Here is a 21,649-nt window from a genome sequence, read left to right on the forward strand (position 1 = left end):
CTGTGAAGTGCCTTCGAAAGCTGACGTGACATTTCGTGGGCCTGCGGGGCTGCTGTCCTCTCTCAAATGCAACTGAGCTTGGGACTCACTTTTAGCTCTATGTTATTATTTTTTCTAGTTTATCTGGAGTAATACATCCTCAGCAAACCACACTCAAAATCTATTTCACTTTCTAATGTCCCTCTCTGAAAACCTCCGCAGAGTGTGCGAGGATCCACCCACCCCAAACCTTAGTTAAATAGTCCAGTACGTAAATTGGTGGTTTGTGGGATCAACTTACTGGGTTGTATGTACTCATTTTCGTTCTACTCTGACATTGCTTTTATATATAGCTCATGACAGATGTTCTGACCTCGCTGTGTGACCTGGAATGGGTCATTTGACCATTCTGACAACTTTTTGAAATGCCACAAGAGTAGACAATGTCGAAACCTTGCTCATGCTTGCTGGTGTGTGGATCACTGGGGTGGTGCCTGCAATGTGAGGAAGGACAGGGGCCAACACAGGAATATTCAACTTAGGAGTTACCCATAATTCTGCGGTTGTCACCCCATTAGAGGAGCTCTAGCCACTGGTTTCACCAGGCCCTCCCACATTATCCCCAAAGCCCCAGGCCGTCTCTGCCTCCCCCTTTGCTGTCCCTGCCCCATCCCTTTTCCCCATTCCCTGGACTCCTCAGGGCTCAAGACTGAGAAGTGTCCAGACTTCAAATTGCAAACCTTAGCTGCCAGCTTAGTGTCAGTGTTTAAAAGGGTCTGGAGTGCAAATGGCCAGTGCCCAGCTTTGGGCCTCTCTTCCTACTTCTCCATTCATGGTGACATCATTAATTGATCCCAGTATGCTCTCCTGCTAAGGCCAACTTCAGAATTCTTCTCCAGACAGCACTCTCTGTAGCCACAAGTAATTGATTGGAACCAGGTCAGAAGATGAAACCTATTCCCCATCCTCTACCCAGAGGGACACTGACCTTGAGGCCATGGTTGTTCTGAATCAGCCATGTTGTGAATTAAATATGTTTGGTCTATATAAATAGTTTGGCTTAGGAACTAAACCTAATTTACAATATTGTTTTGGTGGAAAATTGATTAGAACTTGAAACATTGGCTTACAAGTGAACTTTTGGAAGGCAATTGGTATATGAATTAAAGTTCTCTCCTGTACTTGGTTATGTGCTGGTAAGAGTGACACCCTCGGTTGAGACTGAGAGTTTGGACTGCCTAGTTCTAATTCTGTCCATGGCTCTTACTGGCTGTGTGACTTTCCACAAGTTAATTAACCCTGTGGCTCAATTCCTTCATCTATACTATGGGGGAGGGACAGGCTTACCCTCCTCCTAGGATTATTATGATTATGATGATTATTATTATGATTAAAAATTTATCATTTGTAGAGCATTTAGAATAGTGTGTAGCATACAGAAGGTACACTGTAAGAATTCATAAAATAAATATAGTAGTTTCCTTTTATTCATGGTTTTACTTTTTGTGGTTTCAGTTACCCATGGTCATCCCTGGTCTGGGAAGGAGGTGATCCTCCTCTGACGTGTTATCAGAAGGTTAACAATAGCCTAATGCTATGTCACAATGCCTAGGACATTCAGCTTTCTTCATTTCATCAGAACACATTACATCATCTCACATCATCACAAGAAGAAGGGTGAGTACAGTAAGATATTTCGAGAGTGAGACCACATTCACATAACTTTTATTATAGTATATTGTAATTATTCTATTTTTCTATTTGTTATAGTTAATTTTGTACTGTGCCTAATTTATAAATTAAACCTTATCATATGTATGTTTGTATAAAAAAACATAAAATATAGGGTTCAGTATCATCTGTGGTTTCAGGCATCTTGTGGGCGGGGGGGCGTACATATCAGGGGGAACTACTGTCTGGGAAGCTATATCTGCTTGGTTTTTTTTTCATTTTCTTTATAAAACAAAAAACAGATGATCACAAATTTTGTACTTGTATAAATGAGGTGCTATTGGTATCTATTAATAATTTATTCAGCACTTTACAAATATATTAACTCATATAATACTCCCGATAATCTCCTCCTGAGGCAGGGTATTAGTACCCATTTTGCAGGCAAGATAACTGAGGCATTTCTATATGGTATTTAAAACGGACTGGTACAGGGGTGGCTGGGTGGCTTAGTTACACGTCTGGCTCTTGATTCCAGCTTAGGTCATGATCTCACAGTTTGTGAGTTTGAGCCCTACATTGGGCTCTGCGCTGACAGCAAGGAGCCTGTTTGGGATTCTCTCTCCCTCTCTTTCTCTGCCCCTACCCTGCTTGTGCTCTCTCTCTCTCTCTCTCTCTCTCTCTCTCCCCAAATAAACAATAAAAAATTTTAATGGTCTGGTACAGCCATACACACCCCTTTGGCACCTCTCAGACACATATAGCAGAGTTAGGGACCCTATGCTACAGATAAGTTGCTTCAGACCTTTGCCCATATGTCTTCTGGAACATCAACATGTCCCAGCTGATACAAATGTGAGTATTATTTAATTCTGTTATTTAAATTTTATTTTTAAAGATTATCTTTTACTACTACAAAATCAGAGCCTGTCCATTGTCATACATCAGAAAATAAGGACAAACAAAAATCACAGAACAAAAGTATTCCCACCCCTCAGTAAGTACGAGCGCTAAGGTTAGTATTTATCCTTCCAGAACTTTATTTATATTTCTCTCTTTTCTATAAAATGAGATCATGATAGATACTACTGTTCTATTTTATTGCCTGTTTTTTTTTCCTTTTCTGATCAATGATCTCCACTTTTCCATTTCAGCACATTTCATCTCATCTAATAATAAACTATATTTACATTGCCCGATTGTCTCCAAAATGTGCCTTATCACTGTTTAGCCAAACCTGAATCTCATCCAGGACCATGTTTGCATCTGCTTGTTATGTCCCACAAGCCTCTTTTAATCTACCCCTTTTTTCATGACACAAATTTATTGAAGAGACTGGGCCAGTTGTCCTGCATTCTTGAACTTTTTTTTTTTTTAATTTGGAAAAGATCCCAAGTTTGCAGAAAATTTGCAGTAAAAATAATTTTCTTTTCTTTTCTGAAGCATGTGAGAGAAAGTTGCTGATGGGATTGATGCTCCATCATATCTGTTATTGTTATTTGCAATTTATTTATATCAGTATGGACTCACAGATTTCTATTTTATTTAATGGGTTATAATCAGTTACCGTCTTTATTTTCATGCTAATATTGTTCCATATTTGGCTAGTGGGAGTCCCTTCAAGCTGGCTTCTGTATACTTTGGGTGTGACGTGTTTCTAAATTCTTTGATTACTTTTGAACTTTTTGGTACAAAAGAGGTTTCAGGCTTATCTGGTGCTTTCCTTAGCCCAGCTCTGGAATCAGCCATTTATCCAAGATTCTTTTATGTTCTTTAGTGGAGAATAGTGTTTAGAAACCCAAATCTATGCCCTCAGTATGCTCATTGCTATTGGAGTGTCACTGCTCCCAGATCCTCTCAGTGCACAAAGCTGGGGAATGTGCAGATGTGTGCATGGACACTTTGACATTAAAAAAAAATCTAACTGTCTAGCCATCTATCTATAATCTCTATCCATCTCTCTCTCTCTCTCACATCTTAAACCCCTGTGTTCACATCACCAGCACAGGGTTCTGATTTTCTCTTGCCATATTTGTAATTTGCTTCTCCAATAGTGAGACACCTAGCTCTCATTGCTCTTACTATATTTATTTATTGAATCAATCCAACTCTATGTAACCAACCTCCTATCTGCCTTCTGTACTGCTTGGGTTCCAACACCCCACACTGGGTTGACCTACCACATTGATGCCCCATGTATGCAGCTTAAGTCCTGCCACTTCATACCAGCCCACCCTTCTTTTTGTGGGCATCCTCCTCACCCCATTGGTGCTCCAACATACCATACCAGTGCCCCCCCACTCCTATCCCATGTGAATGCTTTCCTCATCCTTCTAGTCCTCTGACACCAGGCTGAGCCACCTTGCTAAATGGATACCTTCCTCACTCTGCTCAGACTTCATTGCTTACACTGGGTTGCATCCCTGTGGGGAAGGGACACCCTCCTCACCTTGCTTTGGCTATGACACCCCACATGGGGTCACCCTCCCACATGGAGCCTCACCTTACTCTGTTCAGTTTCAACTCTTCACACTAGGACATAAATGCTCTTCTCTTCTTGGTCAGGCTACCCTGTGCTAGGCTTAGCCCTTATATGGATATCCTACTCCTCCCACTCAGGCTCTTGCGCCCTGCTCTGGGCCACCACATCTTATTATCCCCCTAACCCCCAACACTAGCACTTTGCTTGCTCAGTTCCATCCAATGGCTTTTGCACAGATTATTCAAGAAGAGAAGAAGGGAAAGAAGAAGAGGAAGAGGGACCATATTTGATTCTGGAGGAAAAGAAGGCTGGCACTTTGGTTTCCTCTCCCACAAGTGACTGAGACCCCAGATGTATTCCTTAGTTACTAGCTAAGTTATAAGTGGTTAGTGGTAATTGCACAAATATATGAATTATCTTTTTGAGAGAATCAGGAAAAGATTCCTGTTGTTCTTTCCCAAAGGATTTGATGAGGAGAGATGCCAGGTCACTAATAATTAGTAGGGAACTGTATTAGTTTGCAAGGGATACCATAACAAAGTACACAGACTGAGGGGCTTAACCAATGAAAATGTATTTTCTTACAGTTCTGGAGGCTACGAGTTCAAGATCAAGGTGTCCACGGGGCTGGTTTCATCTGAAACCCTTTCTTTGGCTTACAGATGGCTGGCTGTCTTCTCTCTGTGTCTTCATACCATCTGCCCTCTGTGTATCTGTGTCCTACTCTCTTCTTTCAGTAAGAGCATCAGTCATACTGGATGGGGGCCCACCCTAATGATCTCATTTTAACTTAATTACCTCTTTAAAGATTTTTATCTCCAAATATAGTCACACTCTGAGGCCCTGGGGGTTAAGACTTCAACATATGAATTCTTGAGGGGACATAATTGAGCCCATTATAGGGACATATTCTCATAAGGCCTTACATTCTTCTTTTTGTGGTCAGAGTGTCTTATGCAATGTAGATTTTTAGGGCTTCTTTATTTGAATGACTAACCTCTTTAGAAAAGTTTATTCTTTCTTATCATTTCCCAGCAAAAATCCCTACTACCAAATCTGAGGAAAGTAGTATGAATATTTTGGTGGGCTAGGGAGGAGGTTTTGATCTCTGGGTTTCCTGAATAGCAAGTTGAAGCCAAGGGCAGGAACATCAAAAAGAAAGTGAACATGTACTAAGGGGACCTGGAAGATTGGCCGCAGGGCCCACTGAAGGAAGCAAAATGAGTCAGTGGCTCTTGCTCTGGGACAGATGTCTGGCTCAGGGGCCCTGGGCTGGGTGCAGAGGTTGGAAACACTGTCCCATTGGATAAAAAGGGCACACTCCAGGATTTGGGGAGGAACTACATTCAGGGTAAGACTGAAATAGAAGGGCAGGCTCAATGTACCATGAAGTATCAATCCAAGGAGATCCAGGTACTAGACCACAGGACAGGGGTAGAAATAAGGAGCTAGACAAAGAGGGTTAAGAGTAGAAAGTACAGTGTGGAACATGGAGCAGTTTTCTGAAGCACTGGGACATTACTGTAGGAGCTGTTTATAGGCCCTTAGCTGCCTGGCCATCCTAGAACTGTAGGAGCTATTAGGGTAACCAAATCAAGTCAGGCACTTTGTAAATTAGAACTTTCTTGGAAGCAAATGACAGACATTCTCACTCAAATAAGCTTAATTAAAAGTGGGAATGCATTGGTGCATGTAGCTGAAAGGGGAAAATCTAGCTTCAGGCACAACTGGATCTTGGGGTTCAAATAGTATCATTACTTCCCATCTGATGTGTTCTTACCTCTGCCTTCCCCTTTGATTTGGCTAGGGCTAGGAGAAATGTTTTCAAGTAGAGCAACTTCTACTTTCCTTCATCTCTCCAGAAGAATCTCCCCTCTTTCTTCCATTGTCTATCTTAAATTTTAAGGATGACTCTAGAACAGTTTGAATCATATACCCATTCATAAATCAATCACATAGTCAGAAAGATGGCATGCTCTGAGTGGTTATTCTGGTTCTGGTAGGGGCTAGGCACAACTGTATCAGAATCATGTAGAAAGGGAGAACTGAGGATCCCTAGAAGGGCAGCAAAGTGCTATTACCAAAAAAACAGAGAATGGATGCATGGTGGGCAAAACCATGCATCCATCATAATCACCTATACCAAAACCAGGGAATGGACACATTTTACATGCCCAAGATAGCTTCTATCCTGGAATATTCTGTGTGCTAGATTACCCCTAATATGTGGGAGAATGACCCTAGAAGACTAGGTCTGAGGCTTCTATAATACATCCAAGAGTTTCTTGCTGTGGCACTGGCCTCCTTCTGAGTCAGGCCCTGTTAAACCAGTGTCTACTTTGTCCCACTTTCACTTGTCATTTTAGTGTTCCCCTAAGAGACTAGTAAGCAGTTAGTTTGACCATAGCACATATAGTAGGCAAAGTACGTCCAAGTTTAGCCAAGCAGGGAAATGAATCTTCAGGTGTCTGGTGAGATGTCTCCTGCCATAGAGGCCTAGGGACTGTTTCTGCTTTTAGGAGAAAATGTTATAAGCTATTCCAAAATACGGGGAAAACGCTGGCTTGTTTTTTGGCGTATCCCATCCCTTTCTTCCGCCTTCCTTCCTACCTTCCATTTCTCCGACTATCTTCTATCATCTATGACACTTATACAACACTCATTATGTGCCAGGCACCATTCTAATATGCTTTTTACAAATATCAGCTCCTTTGTTCCACATAATTGTTATATACTAACAGTACCCTTTGTGTCCCAGTGGAGGAGAGATGTTTTCTTCCTCAGGCTTATGAAAGTCCACAAAGTTGATCCTGAAGATTTGGAAAGTCAAAGTAAATCAAAATTTAAAATAACAAAGAGAAACTTAGCTCAGAACAAGTCAAGGTTACCCTCATCCTCCACACATACAAAAAGAAAATGTTAAATAAGTTTTCACTGAAGTATTTAGTCCCTGGGTCTTTTGAAAATCATACCTTAAGACACTCCTCTGAATTACCTCAACGTGATAGAAGTAAATGGAATTCCAATCAAAGTCATTAAGGGTCTTCTATGTTCTAGATACTATGCTGAAAAATATACTTATTTGTCCTTAGTGAATGAGACACAGTTCCTGTTTTCATGAAACTTACTGTCTAGAGAATAATAGTCACATGTGGCAGAGGTTGATAACTATCTCTATGTTTATTCCATCCTCCTTCCTATTAGTAATAGAGTCCCCAAAAGTTTTAACTGTGCATATGGCTGCCAAGCTAGAAACTACTTTCCCTAGCACCTTTGTGATTAGATTTGGCCATGAAATTATATTTTGGCCAATCAGGTGTGAGCAAAAGTAATGTATACAACTTCTCAGTTACACTGTTTAAAGAATCTCCTTTCTCCCATTTCTCTGGTTTCCCTTCCTATAGATTGGAATGTACAGATATGGTGCTGGGGTCCATCTTCAACTATAGGATAAGAACCATACTCTAGCAGCCTATCTCAACTGGTTTCTGTAAGAGAATTAAGCCTTACAGAAAATGAGTTAAGTAACTCTTATCTCCATTATTCCAAGGATGGTACAAAGCTATACTACTCTAGATACCTAGGAGAAAAGTTAATTCATTAACACAGTGGATGCTTTAAAGCATTAAAACTTAATTCTCTTCTGAAAACTCCATTGGGAAGGGCTTCTAAAGGATATTGGAGTAAAAAGACAGAAGGAACCTGGACTCCTGGAAGTCCACGGCCTCTAACCCATTCTAGACTGCTGGCCCATCTCTGGGCTATATGAAAAAGAAATTGTCAGTACTATTGGAGCCACTATATTTGGTGGTCTTTTATATAACAGCTTAGCCTTTTGCCTATCTAATTTATACCAACAGGAGAAAGAGCATTGTTGTGGGACTCAAGAGGTTTGAGTTCAAAAAGCGATGTGATGTTGGGCCAGTCGGTCTCAATTTGAGAAGATAAATAAGGGCACTTTGGGTATTATCTTTGGCACAATCCTTTGGCTAAGGGAGGCCATCTGGACAGGGCAGGAGCAGCAGATTCAGGGAAAACAACTCAAAAGCAATGTCAGGAGGAGCTTTTACCATTTGTGTCCTTCCTGCCCAGTTTTGTCCTAGATCCCTCTGGGGGTAAATACCCCTCTTTTTCATGAACCAAAAATTGAAGATGCCAAAGAACAGAGTGGATGTGTAAAAGGCCGATCAGATCAAACACATATTAGCAAATGGCTGCCCTTTCTTTTGGGAGATATATCTTTCCTCAAAGACAAATGGCTGTCGTTGCCCACAGAGAGGGTGTTAATAGGCATCTTGGGACATGCATTCTGGGTTCTGCTGGATTTTTGTTTCTCTTCAATATGGTAACTTTTCAGCACCAAAGTCCAACTGTTGATCTCCCTCCCCATAGTTTTTATTAATAGAGTCACGGCACACTAGATATAACTGCTAGTCAGAGAGGTCCTAATTAGTACTGGTGCCCAAAGTGCACACCCATGGACAATATCACATGTAATACTTGTAATCACTTAGAAGATGAAGGAGGTATCAATCTAGATTCTGTAGATGAGAAAACTCATGTCTGAAGAATTTTAAATAACTCATGGAAAGCTATGGAGCTATTAAGTGCTTGTCTGGCTCCACAATTGATATGCTTTTTATTATACCATGTAGCTTCTAAGTATTGAGTAAAAATGACCTCTGAGGTAGATTGAATAATTGACCCCAATTTTTCACCTCTCCCTGCATCTACACTCTTTAAAAGTGAGTTTGTAGTTCCTTTCACTAGGGCCATAATGTACTTCCTGGTCTCTTAACTTTGGACTTAGCCATCTAAACTGCTTTGGCCAATGCAATGGGGGTGGATAGCACCTTGTGCCTGTTCTGAGCCTCAGCCTTAAGAGACATCACATTTCCTGCCTGCCCTCAGTGGCTTCTGCCATTGCCATGGGAAGGAGATGCCCTGGATAGTCAACTACACCAAGGAGGATGAGAAGAAGCCCCCTTCAGGCCCCAGAATGAACAAACATGGAGCAAATCTGAGCCCCTTACAGCAAGGAATTGATCCCAGTTAGAATTGCAGATTGAGGCAGAGCAATCAGCCAAGCTCAGCCTGGATAGCCCTGGCCAACCCGCAGACATGTAAGAATAAATGAATATGGTGTTATAACGTTGAGATGGTTTGTTATACATACATCAATAGCTGACTGAGATGATCTTTTAGAACACTTCTTTAGCTACTGTGGAAACATGATTGCATTGTCCTGAAACTGGGATTAGAGGTACCATTATTTTGGTATATAATACTTTAATGGCTCCCTGTAGCTTTTATGATTAGGTCCACACTCTGACCTCTAAACAGTCTTGGATCTGATCCTCTCCTGACTGTCTATAGCATCTCCTCCTCTACACACTCATTACATTGAATCCCCACATGGGTCATGCTGTTTCACACCTCCCTGTCTTTGTGTACTCAGTTCCCTCTTCCAAGAATGTCTCCTTCTCTGCCCAATTCTAATAATTCTCTAGTATCCATTTCCTGTGTAGTTTGTTCTGTGCCTCGCATTGTGCCACAGTTTCTACATTATAATAACTGTACCCACCTTCTTCCGATATGTAATCGCCACTGCCTGGACGCTGTTACCTTGGGTTTGTTTCTATCACCCCTCTTAGGAGATCAATGCCCTAACAGCACCTCCTACCTGGCCCACAGACAGTAGCTACTACTGAGCTTGTCATGAGAGAGTGCCCCTCTCATCAATGCATCCTTATTGCTTTGGTAAATGGTTGACTGGTGGGCTTTCTTGCTTTTGGTAACTTATGTATCTATCTGGTAATCTCTGGGATCTATTTGGTAATCTGTCTGGACTTTTGATCCATTCTTCCACCATCTGCATTGGCAGCTCTGGCATTTGTATTTCCTTTAGTGTGGTCCATCACTTTTTCTAAGATTCCTAAAAAGCTAAGTTAGCCACATATTAGATTCATCTTCTGAGGTCATTGCCTGGTATTAAATCCTGTGTCAGTGGAAAGTGCTACCAGAATTGACAAACTCTTCCTTATTCATCTCTATGTTTTACTCTTCTGGATCCCTCCACCTTTGAGGTCAGTCCTATATTTCCTGAACTCCTGCTGGTATATATTAGCCAGATCCTGCATCAACTTTGGGTTACAATCCTCTATTCTAGTACAAAGTCCAGCACTGGCCATCCAGAATCCTAATCTTTGTATAGAAGTCCTGCCTACATAGAGAATTTTACTTTCTTTGAAGTTATCCTATAATGATTAAGGAGGTTCATCAGCTTTTTCTTCTCTCCTGTATAGGCGATGAAAGCCTCTTTATATGCTACCACAGGAGTGCTCTGGCTCCCACATTCAGCTTTTGATTATACATTAATCACTCTCAACCACTGTCTCTTGCCTGAGCACAGTCACTCAATTCCACTGTTCTTACAATTTCTTCCATCTTTCGGTCATGCATCACCACCTTTTTTTTGTGTGTGTGCTAAAAAATAAAGAAGTACTCAATGAATAAGACAACCTGCAACAAAGGAAATTCTGGAAGAGGGCTAATAGCTGCAGGCTGGATGTCTGCCAGCAGTACTCCAGAAGTGAAGGAAGGCATAGAGGCATGAGGCACCCTGGCACGGGGGAGGACTATAAGCAGTCTAGAATTGGAGTTAGAGCTGGAATCACATACTTAGTAGTGTATGTCTTCTGAGAGTTAGTCTAGTTGTTATTCTACTGTAACAAGCAATCTTTGTGAAGTCAGATAAAGCAGCTAGATTTCTTGCTCACACTAGGGAAAAGCCATGTGCTTCTGCCTTTTTGCTTCTCAATTACTACCACCTCTTGTCACAAGAACAGGATAGAGAAGTATAGAATAGGGGCCCTGGAAGAATACGTAAAGCTGGGGCTTTATGCCAACATTTTGGGGATCTCTCAGCACCAGTCACTGATGCTCCTTGGTGTCCTCTCCTCTCCCATACTGCTATGTTCAAGAGTTCCTGTACCAGTCAGCCTTTGGGGAGACAAGAACAATGCCAATGATTACCAATTCCTCCCTTCATCACCTCTCTCCTAAGGGGCAGAGAACTCAAGGAAGCTCTAACTTCCATTTCTAGGATTGTCACCACCTACTTTATAGCAGAGATTCAACTTTATTAAAGGATTCACTCAACTTATTAGCCTGTTTGAGAAGGTAAATTTTTCCAATATAAAGTAATAAGAGTTATTTCTAGAAAAAAATGGAAATTTCATATACAGAAAAAGAAGAAATAAATGCATTCATCTCATCACACAAAGACAAACCATTGTTGCATTTTGGTACAGTTTATCCTATGTTTTTCATGATTATTTTTTACATAGTTATAATCATATAAAGCATTTTTCTTGCTTTAGACTTTAACATTATAAAAGAAGCATTTTTCCATTGTAATCCTTGTAAGCAGAACATAAGTAGAACATTACACAGAAAGAAATGTATTGCCTACTTAATCATATCCTTATTTAGGGGAAGATATACGATATATATGATATATATGATATGATATATATCATATATATCATATATATCATATACACACACATATACAGTGCTACAAATAAGGCCTTTATTAAGGCTTTTAATTTAAAATTAATGCTGATATTTTCCATGTTAAGAAAAATTATTTGTAGGCCTAGTTTTAAATTGCTGTATATTTCACTCCTTGAATGTACTGAAACTTGTGAGCTAGTTGGTATTATTAGTCATATGATGTATTGTTGGTGTTTTGCTATACCAAACTAATCTGTTATATATTTCGATGTCCTTAGAATTAGAATAGACTTCTAGAAGTACATTATTAGGTAAAAGAATGTGACAAAGAGTGCTAACTTTTCAGCAAACCCATTCATTGTTTCTTCTTTCTGGGCACACAACTAGACCACATTTCCCAGTCCCCTCACAGTGAAATGTGCCCACATAGTTGAGTTCTATCCAGAGGAATGTGAGTTACTTCCAGGCATCCCCATAAAACATTACATGCACACTTCTCTATACTTTTTCTACTTCTGCAGAATGACCCCTGGACATCTCCATTGAATCGGGCCAAGGATCCATTAATTTCCAGATTCTTGAATGATTGCAAAGTCGTATAGAGCATCTCTCTTTCCCTCTCCCTTCCTCTGTCCCTGCATATCTCTCTGCTGTTCTTTCTCTTTTACACACACACACACACACACACGAGACCTGAAATAATTTAGGAATATCCTATGAACAAGAAATACTCTATTTTGTTTGAGCCATTATACTACATTTTTGGGACAATGTCTCAGCAGCTAGTGTTACCATGGCTAAAAAAATACACATTTTAAAATATCTTTGTATATTGGGTTATTTTTTGTACTTACTTTTAAACTGATCTAGAAATGTACAGCTAATACATATTCTCATCTGCAATGTATGAGAAAGCCCACATCGTTTCAGCATTAAAAATATATTTGGCACCTTGCATAGAAAGGTTTATCATTAACTTTGCCTTTTTTGATTACCAGTGAAATTGAATATTTTTGTTTATTAGTCATTTGTATTTCATGACATTTTTTTCAAATATGGAGGCTGTATAATTTTTTTTAAAGCACTCAAATACATCTTTCTTTCTGTGATGACTTTTATTGTTCTAATCTACATGTTTACACACAACTCAAAATTAATATTCCATTGACATGAAGGGTCAGGTTTACTTTTTTTGGCTAATAATTTAGAGCTAACTATATTTTAAAGGTATAGTAATATCTCATGACCAATAAGATCAAGAAAAAAATGAATTTGGTTCTGCAATTCTGGGAAAACTGGATTGTTAATCAGATAATTGCAGAACGGCATGTTCAAAACAAATGCCAAGCAATTCCTTTGAAACTCTGGTTTGAAACAGGGCTACCACCTGGTATATTGTATATTTATTTGGTTTTGGGAAGTGTAATTTGGCTGCAATCACTGTAATTAGGAACAGTATTATAATGGAGTTTAGCTCAACTCATGCATTGGCTTTGACTTACATGACATGTAACCATCTTGGGTTTCTTACATGAGCTGAATGTTTTCTTCCAAACTTGGTCTCCACCCTATATTTTTCACCTTGCATGGAAAGCTAGGAGTGGGGGAATGGGCAGTGACTAGGATTCTGGAAATATAACCCATTCCCCTGTACTTATTTTTACCTCTCTCTTCTTACATGGCTCTGCTAGTCACCTTTACCTTACCCTCATGGCTATCTTGGTTAACTAAGTCTCAGCTATTATTAGGACATACAATACAAACATTTATTGAGTCCTACTATGTGTCAGATATGGTCTTACATGATGAGAACACAGTAGGTAAAGGAATAAAGCAAAACTCCCCGTCCTTGAGGGACTTCCAGAAAGTATACAATAGCATAATAAATAAATACTATTACATACTATGTTAGCAAATAGTAAATGCTGTGGAAAAAAAACTAGAGCAGGGCAAGGGTAATTGGGAGTTCTGGGGTGGGGAGGGACTGGATTAAATTGTATTAAATTGGTGGTCAAGGTTGGCCTCATGGAGATGTGAGAAAACTCTTCAAGAAAGTGAATGAGGAGAGATGGTCAACTAGATGTCTAGGGAAGATGAGTAGCCAGTGCAAAGTCCCTAATGCAGGAGTGTTCAGGGAGTAGCAAGAAAGATGGCAGTAAAGCTGGAGCGAGTAACCATGGAGAAGTGAGGAAGGGTTGTAGGCTACATCATGCAGTATCTTGCAGGCCATTATAAGCACTTTGGCTCTTACTCTGGGCACAATGGGAAGCCACTGGAGGGTTTTGAACAGATCAATGACATTATCGGACTTTCACTGTGAAAAGTTCTATTCCTATTACCTATTGCTGTGCAACAAACCACCACAAATCTTAGTGACCTAAAACAGTTTATTATTTCTCATGGTTCTGTGAATTGGCTGGGCACAGTTGGGCAGCTCTTCCTTGAGATCTCCCGTCAGATGGCAGGTGATGCTGGCTGTAGGTTGGGTCCTCAGTTCAGGCATTGACTGGAACACCCTCATATAACTTGGGCTTCTCAAATATGGAAATTGGGTTCCCAGGGGCAGCATTGCAAAGGCGAGCATTCTATGAGGTCTTAAGTGGATGCTGCAAGGCTTCTTATGAACTAGCCATTTTGCCTCATTCTATTGTTCAAGCAAGTCTCAGATGTTAGCCCGGATTCATAAGAGGTGATTTAGATTCCACTTCTAGTTGGGGGGTGGCAAAGTCACGTTGCAGAAGAGTACATGGGATGAGAGTTATTCTTCTGGCTGCTATTGGAAAATATAAAATGCCTCAGGGTCCCTCTAGCTGCTGTAATGAGAATAGATTGGGTGGTGAAGGAAAAGATGGGAAGGGGCATGGGCTAAGTGCAGTCTGTCTAAGCGGGTAATTGCAATAACCCAAGCAGAGATGATGGTGTTGTGACATGGTAACAGTAGAGATAATATAAAGTAGTCAGATTCTGGATTTACTCTGAAGGTAGAGCCATCATTATTTACTGATGCCTTGGATGTGAGTGTGAAAGAAAGAAGTCAAGATGTTAGCAAAGTTTGTTCTGGGCAACTAGAAGGATAGAGTTGCCAACGGATGTGAAGAAGATTGCAGGTAAAGCATATTTGGGCATGATATGTTTGAAATGTCTATTAGATATCCACAGGGAGAAGTTAAGGTAGCAGTTGGCTATACAAGCTGAGAGCAAGGATGGAGAATATTTTAACATATTTAAAATACATTATGAGCGCTCTGTGAGTGCCTTCGAAGCTCTAAAATTCTGATAGATTTTTATTTGCCTCATTTTCAAATGCTATGTATGGCACTAATTACAATAGCCACAAACTACATACTTCCCAAATGTCCATCAACAGTAGAATGGACAAATATATTGTGGCATATGCACCTAATGGAATATATATAACAATGAGAATGAATGAATCATAGTTATGCACAATAATATTAAGTCTCTCAAACGTTTAAAAATTTTTAGATGTTTAATTGTAGTAAAGGAATGTAATATAAAGTTTATTAAGTGTACATTTTTAAGTACTGTTCAGTAGTGGTAAATATTCACCTTGTAATTCAACAGATCTCCACACCTTTTTCATCATGCAAAACTGAAAAACTATACCCATTAAACACAATTCCCCATTTCCCCCTTCAGCTAGCCCCAGGCAGACACCATTCTACTTTCTGTTTCTAGGAGTTTGACTACTTTAGATACTTCATATAAGTGGAACCATACAGTATTTTTTGCGTGACTTATTTCACTTAGCATAATGCCCTCAAGGTCCACCCACAATGTAGCATGTGACAGGATCTTCTTCCTTTTTAAGGCAGAATAATATCCTTTATATGTATATGCCACATTCTGTTTATCCTTCCACTGATAGACCCTTGGCTCTTATGAGTAATGCCTCTGTGAACATGGGTGTGCAAATAATCTTCTCAAGATTCTGCCTTCAATTCTTTTGGATATATACCCAGAAGTGGATATCTGGCTCCTATGCATTCTATTTTTGCCTTTTTGAGGAACCACCATACTGTTTTCTATAGTGGTTGCAGCAGTTTGCATTCCCACTAACAGTACATAAAAGTTCCAATTCTTCCATATCCTTGTCAACATTTCTTGTTGTCTTTTTTTTAATAGTAGCCATCCTAATGGGTGTGAGGTGGTATCTCATTGTGATTTTGATTTGTATGTCTCTAACAATTAGTGATGTTGAACATCTTTTCATATGCTTATTGGCCATTTGATTATTAATTATCTTTGGAGAAATGTCTGTTCAAGTCCTTTGCCCATTTTTCAACCCAGTTGTTTTTTGTTAAGTTGTATTTCTTTATATATTCTGGGTATTAGCCCTTTACCAGATATATGATTTGCAAATATTTTCTTCCATTCCTTTTTTTTTTAAAATTTATTTATATTGAAAGAGAGAGGGAGTGCACATGTGTGAGCAGGGAAGGGGCAGACAGAGACAGGGAGAGAGAGAATCTTGAGCAAGCTCCATGCTGTCAGTGCGGAGCCTGATGCAGGGCTTGATCCCATGACCCTGGGATCATGACCCAAGCTGAAACTAAGAGTTGGATGCTAAACTGACTGAGACACTCAGGTGCTCCTTCTCCCATTCTGTACGCAGAGATTTTTACTCTGTTGATTGTGTCTTTTGCTGTACAGAAGTATTTAATTTTGATGAAGTCCAACTTATCTATTTTTGTTTTTGTTTTGTGTGCTTTTGGTGTCAGACCCAAGAAATAATTGCCAAACCTAATGTCCTGAAGCTTTTTCTCTATAATTTCTTGTAGTATTTTTATAGTTTTAGGTCTTACATTTAGGTTTTTAATTCATTTGGGTTGATTTTTTGTATATGATATAGGGTAAGGGTCCAATTTTATTCTTTTGCATGTAGATGTCCAGCTTTCCCATCATCTTTTGTTAAAGCCACTGTCCTTCCTCATTAAGTGGTCTTGGCCCCTTGTCAAAGATAATTTAGCCATTTATGCGAGGGCTTACTTGGCTATTATAGTTTATTGGTCTATACATCTATCTTTATTCCATCAAACATTTTTAAATGAAAGAAACCAGGCACAAAATAATATGAACTGTATGATTCCATTTATATAAAATTCAAAAATGATTAAATCTAATCTATAGTGTTAGAAGTCAGTCTAAGGGAATATCCTTATGGGGGTGGGTGGCTCGAAGGGAATATGTGAAGGGCTTTTGGTGGTACTGGTAATATTGTTTTTTGATTGGTGTGCTGATTATACAGGGGCATTCATAAGTAAAATTCACTGAGTTACGCACAGGTATTTAGTATTCACTTACTTCAGAATCTTGATACTATTTAATATAATCTTTTTTTAAAAGTAAACTCTACCCCCAATGTGGGATTCAAACTCACAACCCCCAAATCAAGAGTTACATGCTCTACTGACTGAACCAGCCAAGTGCTTCTATAGTATTTAATATAATCTTAATGAAAAACTGTTGCATAGGGATAGAGAACTATGATTACAAAAAATCCATTGATCCTGTATTGCTTTTAATTATTATGACGTGTGTGTGTGTTTTCCCCTATTGGATTCAAACTTAGGCAAGATGATAAGAGTTTCGATATAAGTTTCAGACATTCACATTCCAGGGTACTTCTTTCTTTATACACCTGTCAAAGTAGTTAGGAACGAGTGGATGAAAGAGAATAAGCAATGCTTCATATTGCATTCTTTGAAGGATTGGGGTGTTGGACAAAAAGAATCCAACTGAGTAAATTTGAAGATCTAATTGACTTTATTAAGTGATTCATGAATCAGGCAGTATCCCATCTAGCAAGTAGAAAGATGGTCCTGAGGAGTTGTATAAAATGGAAGGTGTCTTACAGGAAAGAGGATAGGGTAAGGAAGTTATAAGAAAAAAAAAAAAAAAAGACAATTTCAAGCAAGGTGACCTTTCCTTAAGGGGAAGGCAGGAGGTCTTATCATGCTGATGAATTCATCTTCCTTTTGAGGGGTGAGATAAAGAGGGCCTGTGTGACAGATCACCTCATTGGTGCTGACCAGAAAATTCCTGACTGACTTGTCAAGACTACATTTCCAGGGGAGGTTGAAACTGCAGTTAGGTTATGTATGAAGCCCTGGTTTGGTGACTTAGCCCAGCATACGTGACTCTATCTTGGGCCTGTTGGTTTTCTTGTTAACAAAGGTAATGTTGACTTTTGTTAGTTGAGGGATGGCATCTGACTAGAATACTTTCCTTAACTGTAATATTCTGGTAATGTCAACTTTGACAAAGAAACATTTTTATATAATGCTAAGCTAATCAGGATAGCTGCCAAAATAGAGACCCATCAATTATTCCTGTAAACCCATGTCAAAGGAAAAAGAGAGTAAAGACTTCTCTTCAATATATCTATATTAGAGCTCCCCACACTGTGTGCCTTGGCATATTGAGTACCAGGAATGAGTTGCAAGTATGTGGAGGCACAGATTCTACTCAGCCCTCAAGATGGTCAAGCTAGGCTTGGGGAAACAAACTACTTGAGCTGGCCATGTCCTGCAATGAAATGCCTCAATCCTTCATCCCAGCATGTCTTAAAGGTATCATCTTCTTTGCCATGATATGCAAATGGTTAGAAAGTCAATAATGAGAAAAAATGGTAAGAAGGGACCCAACACAGCAAACAGTTCCACTTATAAATAGAGAATTACTCCTCAATTCTGATAGTAACCCAGGTTAGTAGGATGTACAAGAGGGGCCTCTAGGAAAGAAAAGTTAGGTATCAAAGGAAGGCTCTAGAGTCAAACTACTTGATTTTGAATGATGGCTCTATCACTATCCAACTGTTTTTTGTAAAGTACTTGAAAGACAAAAAGACACTGCTCTGTGCCTCTGTTTACTCATCTGTGATTCATAGAAATTTACCTCATAGAATGTGAGAATTAAATTACATCAGTTCAGTGTTTATCATAGAGTATCAAGAAATATTAGCTATTATTAATATTGAGTACCACTGAGTAACATTTATTGAGTACCAAGCTTGAGTGCTAGGCTTGCTAGGAATTTTTACAAAGTTTATTCAATCTAATCTGCGAAGTCGGTTTTATTATTTCCCATTTTATAGATAAGGAAATAAACGCTTAGGTTAAATGACTAGCCCATGGCTACACAGCTAATTAATGGCAGAGGTAGACTTTAACTTGTAGGTCATGTAAACCCATGGCCTTCAAATGTTTTTGCTAATATACTCCCTGGCACATTTAAAAAAAAAACATTTACTTCTGTAATTTTATTGTAAGTTTAATAGTTGCAAAGAATAATGTTTCCAGCAGGTTGTAAATATTGATGTTTCAATACAAAACTGTTATATTACTCTTCTAAATGTATCCAATCATATTTAAATTCTACAATGGTTGGTTCCTAACCATCATCTGTTAAAAAAAAAAAAATTCTTGAAAAACTCTTTGTAATAGTAAAAAAAAAAATTTACACTGTTCCTTTCTTTCCATGAAGTTGTTTTTCCATCCTAATGCCCCTTATCCAGAATTTTATCCCCCTGGTTTTTATGTTTCAAAATATTTTGTTGATTGCTCGATATTTTTTTCTCCACAATAAAAACACACATGTAAGTATAATTTAAAAATTTTTTCTATGTTACAGAATTAGAACAAATAATCCTAAAAACTGTATGGAACCACAGAAGAGCCCAATGAGCCAAAGCAACTTTGAATAAGAAAAGCAAAGCTGGAGGCATCACAATTCCAGATTTCAAGTTACATTACAAAGCTGTAGTGATCAAGACAATATGGCATTAACACAAAAATAGACACATTGATCAATGGATCAGAATAAAAAATCCAGAAATGAACTCATAATTATATGGTCAATTAATCTTTGAAGAAAGTAGGAAAGAATATCCAATGAGAAAAAGAATGTCTCTTCAACAAATGGTGTTCGGAAAACTGGATAGCAATATGCAAAAGAATAAAGCTGGACCACTTTCTTATACCAAACACAAAAATAAATCCAAAATGGATCAAACACCTAAATGTAAGACCTGAAACCATTAAAATCCCAGAGACAGTGACCTCTTTAATATTGGCCTTAGCAACTTCTTACTGGGTATGTCTCCTGAGGCAAGAGAAACAAAAGCAAAACTAAACTACTGGGACTTCATCAAAAAAACAAAAAAACACAAAAAAAACAAAAAACAAAAAAACACAAAAAAACAAAAAAAAAATACCTGTACAGGAAACAATCAATCAATAATCAACAAAACTAAAAGGCAACCTACAGAATGGGAAAAGATATTTGCAAATTTTATACCTGATAAAGAGTTAGTATCCAAAATATATAAAGAATTTATAAAACTCCACGTCCAAAAAACAAATAATCCAATTTAAAATGGGAAGACATGAGCAGACATTTTTCCAAAGAAGATATACAGATGGCCAATAGACACATAAAAGATGTTCAACATAACTGATCATCAGGGAAATACAAGTCAAAACTACAATGAGTATCACCTCACACATGTCAGAATGGCTAAGATCAACAACACAAGAAACAGCAGGTGTTGGCCAGGATGTGGGGAAGGGGAACCTTCTTACACTGTTAGTGGGAATGCAAACTGGTACAGCCACTCAGAAAAACAGTATGGAGGTTCCTCAAAAAGTTAAAAATACAACTACCCCATGATCTAGCAATTGCACTACTAGGTGTTTACCCAAAGAATAAAAAAAATACTAATTCAAAGGAATACATGCACCCTGGTGTTTATAGCAGCATTATCCACAATAGCCAAACTCTGTAAACAGCCCAGGTGTCCATGGACAGTTGAAGGGCTAAAGTATATACATAAAGGTTATATATATATGTGTATATATATATATATACACACACACATATATATACATACGTACATATTTTATATACATATATAAAGGGTATATATATATAATGGAATATTGTGCAGCCATCCAAAAGAATGAAATCTTGCCAATTGCAATGATATGGAGGGAGCCAGAGAGTATTATGCTAAGTGAAATAAGTCAGTCAGACAAAGACAAATACCTTATGATTTCACTCAAATGTAGAATTTAAGAAATAAAACAAATGAGCATAGTGGAAAAAAAAAGAGCGAGGCAAACTAAGAAACAGATTCTTAACTATAGAGAACAAACATGGTTACCAGAGGGGAGGTGAGTGGAAGATGGCTGAAATAGGTGATAGGGATTAAGGAATGCATGTGTTGTGATGAGTACTGGGTGTTGTACGAAAGTGTTGAATCACTAAATTGTACACCTGAAACTAATATTATACTGTATTTTAACCAACTGAAATTTAAATAACAACTTTTAAAAAATTTCCAGTGTTACAATTTTTTTCTCTGAATTATTATAATTACTAGTAGTACATAATTTATTAAAATATAAATAGATTATACATTTAATAATTATTGAACATAGATGTAAGATATTGGAACTGAATTTTCATGAGATACATGGGAGTCACAGGTGTTTATGGAACTTTGTTTAAAGGAAATACCAAAGTGTCCTCTAGCTTGGCTTCTGGGCCATCTTTCCTCTCAGGGCAATGCATTTTGGAGAGGCATCGGGTATGTGAGCGGAATTTTTTCTTTTGGAAAGTGGGAGAAAGGCAATTATAAAAGGCACCTTTTAAGCAAACCAACTTTTGGAAGGAGACAATATGACCTTTGAGATTCTGGATCTTGAAACTGGTGCTTTAAAACTCTCCATGCCTCTTGGGGAGTCCTTGAGCACTAAGATGACCACACTCCAGTTTATGCCTTCGTGCTGATGGAATTATTAAGAGCACCCCCTGTCACTCTCTAAGTATCTCAGTCTGAATGATCTCATTGGTCACCCCTCAAGTACCCCTTCTGGTTTCCTAAAGGAACACATATTCACATTTAAAGACGACTCTTATAAACCAAGGGGTGCCTGACTTATAATCTCATTTTATCACCAGAATTGCCATGTGAGG

The 21,649-nt window shown here is 38.6% G+C and overlaps 1 long non-coding RNA gene across 8 annotated transcripts; it reads left to right on the forward strand.

The window, feature by feature from the left end:
• The first annotated feature begins 822 nt into the window (after window positions 1-822).
• Window positions 823-19,447, forward strand: LOC122235001. 8 transcript variants are annotated; one of them, XR_006213040.1, is made up of 7 exons: window positions 823-918; window positions 1,495-1,656; window positions 2,549-2,665; window positions 4,720-4,868; window positions 11,199-11,314; window positions 18,065-18,243; window positions 19,304-19,447. It is a non-coding gene; the product is annotated as an uncharacterized LOC122235001 (long non-coding RNA). The 8 variants fall into 8 exon arrangements; XR_006213041.1 differs by having other exon boundaries at window positions 11,238-11,314; XR_006213044.1 differs by having other exon boundaries at window positions 4,720-4,747.
• Window positions 19,448-21,649: the final 2,202 nt, after the last annotated feature.

Source organism: Panthera tigris, chromosome F2, assembly GCF_018350195.1.
Source record: "Panthera tigris isolate Pti1 chromosome F2, P.tigris_Pti1_mat1.1, whole genome shotgun sequence".
In the NCBI taxonomy this organism is placed as follows: domain Eukaryota; kingdom Metazoa; phylum Chordata; class Mammalia; order Carnivora; family Felidae; genus Panthera; species Panthera tigris.